Source organism: Temnothorax nylanderi, unplaced genomic scaffold (assembly GCF_030848795.1).
Source record: "Temnothorax nylanderi isolate EJ_2023f unplaced genomic scaffold, tnyl_v1.0 TNYL_tig0267_pilon, whole genome shotgun sequence".
In the NCBI taxonomy this organism is placed as follows: domain Eukaryota; kingdom Metazoa; phylum Arthropoda; class Insecta; order Hymenoptera; family Formicidae; genus Temnothorax; species Temnothorax nylanderi.
In genome coordinates this window covers 198085-211685 of record NW_027249329.1, presented here as the reverse complement: position 1 = coordinate 211685, position 13601 = coordinate 198085, and the positions used below count along the sequence as shown (strand labels likewise).

Genomic DNA, 13601 nt, shown 5'->3' with positions numbered 1-13601 from the left:
CGACACAGTAAAGCTATGACGTCGCAAATGATAAATTGTCGTGCGGATTGTTTATCGGCGACGTTGCGTGGTACGCTCGCCCCTATTTCCGTTTCCGAGATCGTGGAAACTGTTGCAGTTGCAGCGGTAGTTTCCTTCACCGACAATAGCTGTTCCGCCAGTCGTTCCGAGGGGTCGAGCACGCAATCTGTTTTAACGCGTAATTATCTCGCGTTATGACAGATTTTAAAGCTGAGATTCCAAAGGCAATAATTCAATACTTTTAAGAAAATCCGATGAGATGTATGTGCATCTTTTATATGTATAAAGTAAATTAGATGAATATATATCGTGATGTTTTGGCTTCTGCACAAAAGCTTCTATAATTTTATAGCATATATAATCTCAGAAAAAGATTCGTTCCACTTTCATTCTACATAGTATCACAAAGAAAATCTTTTTTATACTAAAAATATAGAGGAAAAAGTTCTATTTTTGATATTGGATTCAACTTTCAGAAACATTTATAAAACAATGCGTAATAACATACTCCTGTTTCTTCAAACCGCTTTCGCGAAATAAAAGGAAAGCGACTGTAACAATATATTGTAACAGCATATGTAAGTTGCAAGTATATAATAAAGTTATTATTATATACTATCTTTTAATTAATATTTCTAACTTATATTGGATTCCAAGGAGAGTAAATTAACTTTAAATTTATACCTATTTTGATAAAACTTGTATCATTGTATCACTAAAATTATTTGGAGTCCGTTAACGTCACGTCGTGATGTACCGCTTGCAATTTTCATCCGATACGATCGGTTTACCATGGCTGGCACTTCCTAGGATTTTCCGCGAGAATATATGATATCGGGTACAGCCAATTTCTATAACAGAGACGACGCATCGCGCTTTAGATATTGGTTATTCGACTTTTCGAGAATACTCTCTTTCACGTAATATCATTTGCCTAATAAAAGCGGAAGCGAATTTACGTTCAGTTTTATCTTACGTATAGTTTTAAAGTCCATTTAGTAATTTTCCGCCGTAATTGTTAATTGGAAGTCTCTTCTAAGATTCGGTTCTATGATCCTCCCGCGATAAAGCGTCGAGTTTTTGTTATGCTTATAGCACTACGTCCAATATCGCCTCGATAAAGAGCAATTGTCTTTCAAGAAGAAAATTGGAAATAGAGCCTTTATTCTGTCGCGACAAAGCTTATAAATGAATTCTCTTCATTGCATCTATTATAGATGTTACAATATTTATAAGTATCTTTTATTCAGTTTAAATAATTTATGAACTTGAAATAAAGAACTTTTAATTAACAAAATGCGAAAATCTTTATTGATCTTTAACAATATTTTCTTTATCAACTTTTTGAAAACCAAATTAATTCTTTTTACTCTGCACGTTTTAGAAGAGTTTTTTTTAGCTAGTTTCTTATGTTTATCTAAAAATGAGTCTCACAAGGGAACGGTCTGAAGTGTCTCTACCCGATTTGGTTGCGCTTTGGATATGTTGTTGAGCATCAAAAAACATTAGACACGTATTTTTTTTTGCGGCGTATCTCGACGTTTATTGGTTGAAAAAACCCGATTTGGAAACTACCCGATTTGGATGCGCTTTGGATATGTTGTTGAGCATCAAAAAACATTAGACACGTATATTTTTTTGCGGCGTATCTCGACGTTTAGGGGTTGAAACAACCCCTCGAAAATAACGGATTTTATAGTTTTTTGCGAATATCTTCGAAAATATAAGGCGTAACGACAAAAAATTTGTACGAAATGTTTATGGCTTTTTGTGCTCTTTACAATGGCGTAATCAGATTTTTCAAATTTGTCACATTTTTTAATTTAATCCCACCCCCACCTATTATTTTTGCCAAATATAACAATTTTTCCAACGCAAATTTAAGAGCGTCAAATGCCAAATACATCCATGTGTATTTTTATTATGATACCATTATTAGATTTTTGGCAAGACGAGATGATATGTGGTATAGGCGTCGCGCTGTAGGTAGGTGTTGCGTTATTTCTGTTCAGTTGCGCCGTACGCTTAAAAATTTCCATTTCAACTCCGGGATGGCCGAAAGCGCTGATGCAAAGGCCAGCGCAAGGCACTGACAGCGAGAGGTTAACGCTATTTCGAGAGTCCTAGACTAGCAACGGAATGTCGACTCCGACAAATTGTAAGATCGGGCGGGCAGTCGCAAATCATAATCTGAACGAACACGTGCGTCACATTAACCGCTACAATAATATACTATCCCGGTTACGGCACAACAAAATCAACAACCAAATTCACGCATTTGAATATCATTTGCTTATGTCATAATTCCGAAAAGCAAGCATTTCAGATCATAAGTCTGAAGTGTAAAGAACTGTGTTGTACGCTGTCGTTTTGTGAATATGTAAGTGCATTTTTATTGTTAACTTTTATTGGTTTCTTACGCTTGTTACTTTTTCCTTTGATATTGAATATTTAATATAATTTTTTATTCAGCTCTTACTCAATTCTTTGCCAGTTTTGCCAGTGACTATATAATCTTTTGGGAGAGATGCACTTGGACACGGTACATTTGGACATGGTCATTTGAACACGATCAATCGGACACCGTTTATTTGGCCACGGTTTATTTGGACACCGTTCATTTGGACACGGTGCATTCGGACACCGTTCATTTGGACACCGTTTATTTGGCCACGGTTCATTTGGACAACGTTTATTTGGACACGGTTCATTTGGACACGGTTCATTCGGACACGGTTCATTTGGACACCGTTTATTTGGACACGGTGCATTTGGACAATGTTTATTTGGACACGGTGCATTTGGACACCGTTCATTTGGACACAATCAATTAGACACCGTTTATTTGGACACGGTTTATTAGGACACCGTTAATTTGGACACGGTGCATTTGGACACCGTTCATTTGGACACGATCATTCGGACACGATCAATTGGACACGGTTCATTTGGACACGGTTCAATTGGACACGGTTCAATTGGACACGGTTCAATTGGACACGGTTCAATTGGACACGGTTCGTTTGAACACCGTGTGTTTGGACACGGTTTATTTGGACACGAATCATCTGGACATCGTAAAAAATACGGCCTGTGCAGTTGGACACCGTAAAAAATGCGGCCTGTGCAGTTAGACACCAAAATGCGCGATCTGTGCAGATGGACACGAAAATGCGCGACTTGTGCAGTTGGACACCGAAATGCGCGACCTGTGCAGATGGACACGAAAATGATAGACATGTTAATCATAAATTATGTTAATATTGTTGCATCCTTACTCGTCAATATATCCTATATAATATATCAGAGTACATGCGTGGGAGGGGGGGCCTCGTTCCCCCTGCACCACCCATGCACGCGCATTTCGGTGTCCAACTGCACAGGCCGCGCATTTTCGTGTCCATCTGCACAGGTCGCGCATTTTGGTGTCCAACTGCACAGGCCGCGCATTCTGGTATCCAACTGCACAGGTCGCGTATTTCGGTGTCCAACTGCACAGGCCGCGCATTCTGGTGTCCAACTGCACATGTCGCGCATTTCGGTGTCCAACTGCACAGGCCGAATTTTTTACGGTGTCCAACTGCACAGGTCGTATTTTTTACGGTGTCCAAATAAACCGTGTCCAATTAAACCGTGTCCAAATACACGGTGTCCAAACGAACCGTGTCCAATTGAACCGTGTCCAAATGAACCGTGTCTAAATGAACGGTGTCCGAATGCCCCGTGTCCAAATGAACGATGTCCAAATGCACCGTGTTCAAATGAACGTTGTCCAAATGAACCGTGGCCAAATAAACGGTGTCCAAATGAACGGTGTCTAATTGATTGTGTCCAAATGAACGGTGTCCAAATGCACCGTGTCCAAATAAACATTGTCCAAATGCACCGTGTCCAAATAAACGGTGTCCAAATGAACCGTGTCCAATTGATCGTGTCCGAATGATCGTGTCCAAATGAACGGTGTCCAAATGCACCGTGTCCAAATTAACGGTGTCCTAATGAACCGTGTCCAAATAAACGGTGTCTAATTGATTGTGTCCAAATGAACGGTGTCCAAATGCACTGTGTCCAAATAAACATTGTCCAAATGCACCGTGTCCAAATAAACGGTGGAGGTGGGGTTAAATTAAAAAATGTGACAAATTTAAAAAATCTGATTACGCCATTGTAAAGAGCACAAAAAGCCATAAACATTTCGTACAAATTTTTTGTCGTTACGCCTTATATTTTCGAAGATATTCGCAAAAAACTATAAAAACCGTTATTTTCGAGGGGTTGTTTCAACCCCTAAACGTCGAGATACGCCGCAAAAAAAATATACGTGTCTAATGTTTTTTTATGCTCAACAACATATCCAAAGCGCATCCAAATCGGGTAGGGACACTTCCGACCGTTCCCTTGTCAGACTTGCACACACACATACACACACAAATATAAATATCTTAATTTCTGAACTTGCAAAGATTATAATAATCACACGTTTGCTACATTTTTAAATTAACTTTCTTACGGATAAAAACTTTGTATCAGTATTATGCACATTGTCTAATTTTAAGTTTTTCAATATTTTTTTCACATATGATAACAATCATTGATATTTTTATGGTTATTCCATTTTCAGACGACTTTTGGACGCTAACTAATTTCCACTTTGCATCTGGTACTGTGATATATAATTTCATATCGCGTATTCACGTTTCTTCATTATCAGTGGGAGAGGTCGGGGTAAACCGCGGTTGAATTAAGCGTAGAAATTGCTGTAAAAGTTTATTTTGACGTGGGATGTAAACTCTCACAGTAGCAAAACGAGTGCGAGCGTGCAGGGATTTCCACTAAATCCGAAAACTTTCCATCACGGGATAAACTTTTTTTGGAGGAAATTTTTTTTCGCATTTTTCGCTCTCTCGCCTCTTTCCTTAGTCCGTTGACGTTGTTTAGAGATCAGCCAAGTTCCGTCGAGTAACGTCGCTAATTACGAAAGAAGGAAAGGAAAGCAAACTCGTTGGTGCTATTGCGGGAGCCATTAAGACCTGTTGATCTCCCAATAGGTATCTGCACTGACGATCGGATGCTTTTCTCAGCGGATAAATGCGATCTCGATGAGATCACGAGTCCGAAGGTGCATTTCATGTCAGGAAGGATTTCGTTTCAAAAGCTTTTATGTAAAAATCAAGCGCTTTTACGTAGCAACGGAGAAATGCGCTTCTGAAGCTCTTTCTAAAGAAATTTACGCAATAATATTCTGTGCTACAAAAATAATCGACAGTATAATGTAATTTAAAGTTTTGATTTTTACTTAACAAAAAAATAGGGGTAGAATTTTCCGGGGAGTGCTATAGAGTGTATAGTTTTTCGTTATCTATTTTCTGGAAACTGATTTTTTTAATTTTTTTACCCGTAAAAATTAGAAAAAAATGGTGCAAGTATACACGGAGAATTGAAAAACAGTAATAATCTCTGAATTTTCGCTTATTCTCAACTTTTAGTCTAAATACACAGATGCTTACTGAAAAAAAAGTAATGTCTGCTGAAAAACACAGTAGTATCTAAAGATTAAGATTGCAAGCGATATTGTCTGAAAAAATAAATAATTACTGAGGAGTTTCATTATTCAATCATGTGCGATTCTGTAACCATTACTGTTGGCTCTCAGTATTCGTTCTATCGCGCGACCTCAGAGATCGAGATTCAGGTGATTCAGAATAGTTACTGTAGAATGCAGCGCTGGCGATGACAATTGACAGTAGCGCGACGTGTTCAGACGAGTTGGCTGAGAAAGGAAAATCACAGCTTCATTGTCGTGCGTATTCTTGTGCGTAAAGGTTAAGATTGATTGTCAAAAAAAGTATAAAGTGCAAATAAGAACGTAAGTAAGATTTAAGGTTGATTCACACTATACGGCACGGACCGTCACGTTCCGGCAACGACACGTACCGGCACCGGCACGACAAAACATTAAACAATGCATACAACAAATTGTATTATTCCCGTGATAGAAATGACGAATCTTTAAGGAACAAATGTTAATTTTTTATTAAAAATAACTTTATTATATTAAGAAAATCTAAGTAAAATAATTATAGATAGACATTTAAAAAATCTAAAGATTTCTACGTGCAATTTTAGAAAAAAATGTGTGGCATAACAGCCAAATCTGTCATACTGATAAAGAGTAGAAATATATAGATTGTTATAATGATAGATACCACAAGCGTATGATTAGCTCAGCGTTAGCGTGTTAGGTTGCGACCCCGGACATCTTAGGTTCAAATCCCGTCGATGCGTTCTCAAAAATTGTAAAACAAATGCGTAATTTTAATTAATAAAATAGAATATATGCGGAACCACGAATACAAATTAAACTATAAAAATATTTAAAAAAAATAAGAACAATTTAAAAAATAAAAAGAAAAAATTGTTTTTTTTTTTCGTTATAATATTGTACCGAAATCATTACTGGTCTTTATCGTAATGGTTATGGAACGATACAATACTGATCCAATACTGGATTAGGAAATAAACCTTAACAGTCGATCTGTATTCGTTACTGTAGAATCCGTAATAGTTACTGTGAAATCCGTACTGGTTACTGGAAAAATGTTTACTGTAGCAGTACGTAATAGTTACTGAAAGAAAGACTAAAAGTTGAGAGCGAGCAAAAATACAGGAACTGTTACGGTTTTTCAGTTCTCCGTGTAGAAACTTGCACATTGCTTTTTCATAGTTTTTAAGTGTGCAAGTAGAAACCTGCACATTGCTTACTTATAGTTTTTAAGTGTGCAAGTATTTTTTAATCGATAGAGTATCATTTAAGGAAGGTTGGTATTGAATTTGGTGATAATCGATAAAGGGGTTCTTTTTTAAAAAAAATTTTGAATTTTTTTAAAAATGGCCGTGGCCGTTAAAAATGGCCGTTGTTAAAAACTATTTGGAAAATATCGGATGGGAAGTTCTGGCTCACCCGCCTTATAGCCCAGACCTTGCCCCTTCCGACTACCATTTGTTTCGATCGATGCAGAACGCTTTGACTGGAATACGCTTCACTTCAGAACAGGGTATCAAAAATTGGCTCGATTCATTCTTGGCTTCAAAAGATGAACGCTTCTTCCGCGACGGAATCCATAAATTGCCAGAAAGATGGGAAAAAGTAGTGGCTAGCGATGGACAGTACTTTGAATAAGGTATTAATTCATTTTATTGTTCAAATAAAAGCAAAAAAACGGACCGAATTAAGTTGTACACCCAATAATAAAATTAGAAACAGTCCTATATCTTAAAATTTACGGAAGTTAGAGCTATTACAGGCATTTCTCAAAATTATGGACCTTTGATTGCGTATAAAGCTGGGTCTAATCAACCAAATCTTAAAGAATTATATATGAAATAGGAGTAGAAAAGACTGAAGAATATAATAAAATTAGAAACAGCCCAATATCTTAAAATTTACGAAAGTTAAAGCTATTACAGGAATTTCTCAAAAAATTATGGACCTTTGCTCGCGTATAAAGCTGGGTCTAATCAACCAAATCTTAAAGAATTATATATAAAATAGGAATAGAAAAGACTGAAGAATATAATAAAATTAGAAATAGATCGATATCTCCAAATTTGCGGAAGTTAGACCTATTACAGGCATTTCTTAAAAAATTATGGACCTTTGATCGCGTATAAAGCTGGGTCTAATCAACCAAATCTTAAAAAATTATATATAAAATAGGGGTAGAAAAGACTGAAAAATATAATAAAATTAAAAATAGATTGATATCTCCAAATTTGCGGAAGTTAGAGCAACCATAGACATTTTTAAAAAAATTCAGAAATTTTTTAAAAAAGAACCGCTTAATTATTAACAATTTTTATTAATTCTATTATATTCTTCAGTTTTTTCTACCCCTATTTCATATATAATTCGTTAAGATTTGGTTGATTAGTTCTGGAGTTATAGAAATTTCGGTAAATTTGGCACATACACACATACACACACACACATACATACATACAGACATTTTTTAAAATTACAATTTTTCGACGTTTTAGAACATTCTGAACACGTTCAGAAAAACAAAAAAATTTTTTTTTTTTTACGAGAACAAAGCTTTCTCTATAAGGAAGTAAAAATGAAACAAAATGGAAAAATTAAGAAATATCCGCAATTATTAGGGATCATTTTAATAAAAACATTAATTATGTACTGGCGAAAAGAAATTTATCATTCTGTTTATTATACACCGTCGACCTAGTAATCGGTGCTCCATCTTATAGTTTGTTATTGCGATAAATATTACCACAGCCCCAGTGGTCGAATTGGCACGACACCCGCACGGTATACGGGAGGTTCCAGGTTCAAACCCTGGCTGGGGTAATATTTTTTCGCAATAAAAATTTAAACTATTTAATTTAGAAATTACATCAACGGACCAAAACCCATGGTCGAAATTAATAATGTCTCGATGATTGATCCGAAAAAAGTTCTGTGTGAATCCGACAAAGCAAGTTGGCTCACAGTTTTTCAATGTTCATATCGAAAAGACGTTATATATATTGCCAGTCAGGTCGATTTAAATTACTTTAATTGTTATTCTATGTACTGGCGAAAAGAAATTTATCATTAATTATTTAATTGATTTTTGTAATAGTATAACAAATATTAGTCGCAATAAACCTTATCACAATAAAAAAGTGTGCAAGTAGAAACTTGCACATTGCTTCCTCATAGTTTCTAAGTGGGCAAGTAGAAACTTGCACATTGCTTCTTCATAATTTTTAAGTGTACAAATTATAAATTTGAACATTACTTCCTCACAATTTTCAAATATGCAAATTATAAATTTGCACGTTGCTTAATCACCATTTTATTTCGCTCATAAAGCTTCCTCTATGAGGAAGCCAAATTAATAAATATCTACTAATAATAATTATACATAAAAAAATAGGCTTCCTCATAAAGCTTTATGAACGAAATAAAATGTTGATTAAGCAACGTGCAAATTTATAATTTGCATACTTGAAAATTGTGAGGAAGTAATGTTCAAATTTATAATTTGTACACTTAAAAATTATGAAGAAGCAATGTGCAAGTTTCTACTTGCCCACTTAAAAACTATGAGGAACCAATGTGCAAGTTTCTACTTGCACACTTTTTGGATTTATAACACATTGCGCGTGTACTTGGCGCCTTTTTTTTACTTTTTTTGAAAAAGGTAATTTTGTACTGATATCACGCATTTTGTATTGTTACGAATCTTATAAACAGTATACATGCTGAAAGCTAAAGGTGTTACAGACTTATTTCTAAGAAACAAAATTTTCATATTTTGCTTAGCTTTAGAAATAACAGTTTGTAACACCTTTAACTTTACACTCTGTATATAAACTTTGTATTCAAATACCTTACATTCTCTTGTTTTAAAAAAATTTTTAATGTTTTAAAATTGTTGTCATACATTCTTTATCTAATTGACACAATGTAAAGATTTCATAAATTTATTTGATTTTAAAATTACATATTACTTGAGTTGAGTTAATTAACGGAACTTTGTGATATTATAGTTTTGTTGAGAATTTTTGGAAAAATACAGATCGCTTTAATTGAATTAAATAAAGTAATGCAATTTTATATTATAATAATTTTGTCAAGGCTACTACCAATTCGGTTGGAATAGAAAGACTCTGTATTAAGGTGTTTTTTATGTGAGGATAAGGGTGCGAGTGGGGATGGACGGTGATGTGTTAGGGTGAGTAAGGTTGTGTTACATTGAAATGTGTCGGGATACATTAAGGTGTTTTAGGTAGATAGAAGGGGGTGGGGGGTAATCAGGTGAATGGCGTGAGTGGAGGTCAGTAAGAATGTGAAGGGTGTTTGGGGGTGTGTGTGAGGGTGTACGCAATATATTAAATTTCAAAATATGAACCGGATTTCTTATTTCTTATTTCTTATTTCGGTAATTCTATAGAATAGGACTGTTGTGAAACGAAAGTCAACGTCCCCTAATTGCGACACTCAGCTGCCAGCGCAAGTACGACTATTGCCAAATATCTGAGGTGGCATTCCAGGCATCACCTGATTGCCAGCGCAAGTCCGGATATTGCCAAATATATCTGAGGTGGCAATCCGGGTGAGGCAAATGACCTGAGCCCGGAAGCAAAAGCGCTGACAGCTGAGTTGACAACGAGGAAGCGACTCCGCGCGATAAAAGGCCCGCCCTTCCGAGAAGCGACGGGCAGTCTAATAACCGAGCGCGTATCGCGAGACCACGTATCGTTACAGCGTGTATCAACCTTGAGCCCGCAAGCCAGGGCGTTAGAATAAGTGAACAAGTGTAACTGTGAATAAGCCTTTTAATTATACTCCACGCTACAATCAATCAAATCTGTGAGTGTTCTTTCATCCTCCCGCGGATCCTACGAACCCGGTGCCGGCCCTGAGACCAATATCAAGGTGCGGCACGACAAATTGGTGGCAGCGGTGGGATCTGCCAACCGGACGGAAGGACATCCTGCCAGAAGTTACGCCTGCAACAGGGAACGGGTCATAAGACGGCAGCAATACATCCCGGAGAGGAACTGCTAGCAGATCCCGAGTGAGCGAGTGAAACGACGGTAGCAGCCGCCGAGTGTTACATATCAGCGACACCGGAGAAGGCCCCGACCTACCGCACGAACTCGCCAGCCCGAGCAGTGGAGCAGCGAAGCAGCGTGGCACGGAGCAGCGAGGCAGCGACGCGGCCCAGCGGGACAGCGTCGCAGAGGAAAGCAGACTCAGCAGAAAGCGGACACCATGCGTAGCGCACCGATACTGTAAGTCCGAACCAAATTGTAAGCCGATAACGGCACGCGCCGAGAATAGGAATTGTGAGCGCCCCCCGCAACCGCGAACGCCGGAAAGAAACTTCGCGATTACAGGAAATACAACCGCGACCGCCGAAAGAGACTTCGCGATTACAGGGAATACCAGCGTAAGCGCCGATAGATGTCGGACGACTTATCCCGGCACTCCCCTGTCAGCAACGCGTCCTTCGTGCTGAGCGAGCGCGCGCAGAGAGCGATCGAAAATAGCATCCGAAACCGCTTTCGCGCCGCACGACGTACGGACAACGATTCCTTAGACTGCGTGCGACGAGATTTAGACGCGCAACTTGCCAGCGAAGATACGCCGGAGCTCGAGCTGCACCCCAACGTCATCGTAGAACGCGAATTCGAGTTTTTAGACGCTAGCCTTTGTGACGCGAACGAAAACCCGCGAAATAATATAGATAACCAAAGCGGTGACGAAAATAGCGACAATCACGACAGTGACGCACACAGATTGCCCCCGACCGACGGTGACGCACGATCGGACACCTCGGCCGATACGCAGAGCAAGAACGCAGGGAGAGGAGAATTCTCCCTGACCTCATACGACAGCGATATATTTGACCCCGCGGAAGAGGATTATACCCCCCGGGCCAACACGATGAGCCAGTAACGAGCTGCCGCGACTATTGCACCGCGCGAGGACATATCACCCGCGCAGATTAACGCAGAAATAGAGCGGCTCAGACCCGCGGCAAACGGGCGGCCGTCCGGGATTGATCAAAGTCGAGCCCCCCCCAGCCGACGCAGATAAGCCCAGGAGCATTGGACTCTGTGCTCAGTGACATGCAACGCATGATGCGCGAGATGCAGGAACGCATGGAACGCACAGAGGCCGCAGAGTTCGAGCGCTCTGTAGAAGTCCTCCGCGCAATCCGCGAGATGCAGGGACGCTTGACTCGGCTAGAATCCACCACGTACTATTGCTCCGACGCACGAGAGCGACGCATACACAGCCAGGGCCCGCTGGACGTCACCTACGGACGAACACGTAGCGACGTCCGTAGTCAACCAGGGCACCACGTCGGATTCCTTAGCCTAAAGAAAGCCCGTAACATGATTCCCGAAATAAACGGAGAATCTAGAGAGCGCGTTCGCGAATTCATAAGCGCAAGCACGTACGCAATGAAGAATATTCAGCCCGTAGATGAAGCAATGCTGTTAGAAGCAATATTATGCACCAAATTCAAGGGCAAAGCAATGACGGATTTCGACACGCGCGACATTCGCGATTTCGAACAACTAAAGCGCGAGCTAGAGTCAGAATATCTTAGCAAGCGCGGCATGACCCACCTGCAACTGGACTTTAACTCCCTAAGGCAAAAGCCGGGAGAAAGCGCGCAGGAATTCGGGCGACGCGTGGAAAAATTAGCACGCGAATTATACGAGGCCATGGAAGAAGGCCAAGGACACTCACAGGAGCAGCAAAAAGCTATCCTCGAAAGCATTAAGATGCAAGCACTGCACAATTTCCAAATAGGACTGCACGACGACATAAAAATGATAGTCAGAGCGCAGCGATACCGAACTTTGCAGGAAGCAATAACCGGCGCCAGTGCGGAGGAAAAGGTAAAGGGCCCCTTCCCGCGGAACGGACAGACGACAAACAAAACTAACTGTAACACGGAAAACGCGCGATACAGTGGGGAATGAGGCGATACAGTGCCACAAATGTGGAGAAACAGGCCATTACGGGCGAGATTGCCGTACGAGCCGACATGCAAATAGATTCTCGCTGCCGAAAGCGGAAAAGCCCGGCGGGATAAATACGATCGAGTGCACCTATTGCAGAAAGACCGGACATAAGCGAGAAGAGTGTTGGTCGCTGAACGGACGACCCAACACGGAACGATCAAGCCGATCGAAAACGGACGCCCCCAAAAAGGCGCCAGTAAATGGTTTAAAGGTAAGAAAAAAGAAATCGCGAGAAACGAGCGATGAATCTTCCTCCAGTAGCGGCAGCGAAGAAGACGAGAGACTAAAGAAGAATAAGGCACGAGCCGCCGAGGAGTATCAAGTGTCGCAGATAACGGGGAAACATAACATACATACTTTAAACCTGATAACACTGCCTATTCAAGAGGCCAAGAAAGGCAAGACAAATCTCTTATTAGACTCAGGAGCGATCCTGACGCTAATCTAAGTAGGAAATTTAAAAGGCGACACTATGGTGCGAGAAAAACGCCTGACCTTGACCGGAGTGACGGGACACAAGATCCACACTCTCGGAAAAATAAAAGCAACCGTAGACCTCGGAAGCCAGAAAATACTCCATACCATGTACGTGGTAGAGGATGATTTCCCGATCGATCATGAGGGAATACTGGGGAATGATTTCCTCACAAAGCGCAAAGCCGTTATCTCACACGCCACAAAGCAGGTACACATCGGAAGAGTTACATTTAAACTCCGACCATATAAGAAGGTGAACTTACCACCCCGCAGCAGAGTAGGTATCGTAAAAAGTAAAGAACCTACACCAAGAGTATTCATCGGACACTGTTTGATGGAGCCGACAGATTTCGAATGCCCGATAAGCATGTCCAACGGCGTGGAAAAATTAGTAGAGACACCCATACCGCGCGTAACTCTAAAAGAGAAGCCGGTAAGTGATACAACTGACGTACCCACGTTACACGCGACCGAAAAACGCGAATCCATTTTAGCGCAATTCAAAAAATTATACGCGCAATTGCAAACTGATCATTTAAATAGCAAAGAGCGAAAAG

At 39.9% G+C, this 13601-nt stretch overlaps 1 protein-coding gene across 2 annotated transcripts in view; it reads left to right on the top strand.

Annotated features, from left to right (window-relative positions):
- Positions 1–13601, top strand: part of Dpp10 (Dipeptidyl peptidase 10) — a 176408-nt gene that overhangs the window by 10623 nt on the left and 152184 nt on the right. The gene's annotated exons all lie outside the window — the stretch shown is intronic.